This window comes from Dromiciops gliroides, chromosome 1 (assembly GCF_019393635.1).
Source record: "Dromiciops gliroides isolate mDroGli1 chromosome 1, mDroGli1.pri, whole genome shotgun sequence".
Lineage (NCBI taxonomy): Eukaryota > Metazoa > Chordata > Mammalia > Microbiotheria > Microbiotheriidae > Dromiciops > Dromiciops gliroides.
In genome coordinates this window covers 630,045,035-630,047,440 of record NC_057861.1, presented here as the reverse complement: position 1 = coordinate 630,047,440, position 2,406 = coordinate 630,045,035, and the positions used below count along the sequence as shown (strand labels likewise).

General features: G+C 45.1%; 1 pseudogene; it reads right to left on the bottom strand.

Moving 5' to 3' along the window:
- Positions 1-362: 362 nt before the first annotated feature.
- On the bottom strand, positions 363-1,425 carry LOC122735696 (annotated as a pseudogene).
- Between the last annotated feature and the right edge of the window lie 981 nt (positions 1,426-2,406).

Below are 2,406 nucleotides of genomic sequence, written 5' to 3'. Positions count from 1 at the left end.
TTCCTGAATCCAGGGCTGGTGCTTTATCCACTGAACCACTTAGCTGTTCCCCCAACCCCCAACCATAGGTATTTATAAGAAATAGGATTAGATTACTCAGATACAGTCTTTTTTTTTTTTTTTTTTTGGTGAGGCAATTGGGGTTAAGTGACTTGCCCAGGATCACACAGCTAGTAAGTGTTAAGTATCTGAGGTCATATTTGAACTCAGGTCCTCCTGAATCCAGGGCCGGTGCTCTATCCACTGCGCCACCTAGCTGTCCCGATAGGAATTTCTTGAAGGTCAATGGTCCAAAATGCTATGTATGGTTAAGTATTCTACATGATCTATATTCACCGGTTCCATTTTTAGTTAGGATGTACTTATATTACTTTCTTCAATTCATCATACAGGACAAGTATGAAAGCTCCACCCATGCCTCTAAGGACACTGGACCAGGCACTCTTGAAGAAAGCTTTGCCACCCTCATCTTTAGCAATCTTCTTCTAGCAGTCAATTGTCCCAGTGTACATGATATCAGCTCCTTTGCGCCCAGACTGCATCATCTTTCGCTGCCTTACTGTATCAAAGGGATAGGAAATGACACCTGCTACAGCAGTCACTGATTGTGCAATCATCTAACTTATCACAATATGAGTGTTCTTTGGATCTGGGAGCATAGCTTTTGCTGTATCATAGATTCCAACATAGGCTGTTCTATAGATAATGATACCCTGGGGGCAGCTAGGTGGTGCAGTGGATAAAAAACAGGCGCTGGATTCACAAGGGCCTGAGCTCAAATCGGGCCTCAGACACTTGACACTTACTAGCTGTGTGACCCTGGGAAAGTCACTTAACCCTCAGTGACCTGCAAAAAAATAAAAATAAAAATAAAAAAGATAATGATATCCTGCACTGAGACATTGAAACCTTGATACAAGCCACGAATCCCATCAGACTTGGTGACTTTCACAAGGCAGTCTCCCAGGCCTTTACATTCTCTTTCAGTGCCAGATTTCCCAACATCAGCTGCCAAGTGGGTTCTCACAAAATCCAAGGGGTAGACAAAGCAGAGAGAAGTGGCTCCAGCTGAACCACCAGAAGCAAGATTGCCAACAAAATACCTCCAAAATTGTGTGTGCTTGCCCAGTCCTCCCCAAAACACCTGCTTATACTTATCTTTAAAGGCAAAGGTGTTTTAAGGGCCGGGGTGGGGAAATATCTGATGACATTTGCTAAATTACCCAGCCAGAAGGAAAGCATCCCTTGTTCCTTTGGAATTCACACTATGCAATCCATTATGCCTTTGTACTGCTTATCTATAGCTACTTGTTGACTTGCATGCTGCACCTGCAATAATAGCTTGATTCTCTTGGGGGCCACCACAGTCTTGGAGATAGCAGCGGCCAGAAAGTCCTTGGTGAAGGAGATGGCCTGTTCCGTCATGGCTGCGGCTGGGGAAAGTGTTGGAGTTGGAAAAAGAAAGCCAGTGAGAGAGGGCCGAAAGCTGAGGAACTCTTTGCTGTCTGCACAGCCACTTGCTACAGCTCGGACCAAAAGCCAGATACAGTCTTTATCAGAATAAAAGAACACTCTTATTAGAGAAGAAGCAAGACAGGGGATAAAGATCTTAATTTCTTCCACATTCCCCACAAACTTTTTTTTTCTTAGCCTTCCAACTCCCTAAATGAGTACCTGTGATTAAGGGGTAACCATCCCCAAAACAAAACAAAACAAAAACCCAAACAAAACTGTTCACCCCTTGAGCTTTCAGTTCTCCAGGCCCTCTGTGGGCATGATCTCGGGGAGGGGAAATGCTTATGTTAGCATCAGGCTGTTCTACACCCCTTTCTCTTTGTGTGTTCTCTCTTTCTGTGTCTGACTCTGACTCTGTCTCTGTCTACCAGTCTGTCTCTCTACTTTAAAAAAAAATGCTATTCTAGGGGGCAGCTAGGTGGTGCAGTGGATAGAGCACTGGCCCTGGATTCAGGAGGACCTGAGTTCAAATCTGGCCTCAGACACTTAACACTTACTAGCTGTGTGACCCTGGGCATGTCACTTAACCCCAATTGCCTCACTGAAAAAAAAATTAAAAACAAAATAAAATGTGTACGATGGAGTCAGGAGACCTGGATTCTAGGGCAGCCCCCAAGGCCAGGGGGAAGCTTACAGTTTAAATTGCTTTGGGGCATGCTCAGGGATTGTGGATAATGTTCTGTAGTGGGAAGAACTCTGGGCTGGGGGTCTAGAAACCTTGGTTCTGTCAGTGATTCAGTGTATGACCTTGGACAGTTCCCTCTTCCTCCTTTTGTTGGGGGCAGGATGGAGTTGGAGAAAGCCAGCATCTCCTCCAGTTTTAAAGATTCAGGCAGCCAACCAAAGGAGGCTACCCCACCCTTGTGGTAGGGGATATAGGTCTCTCTATTA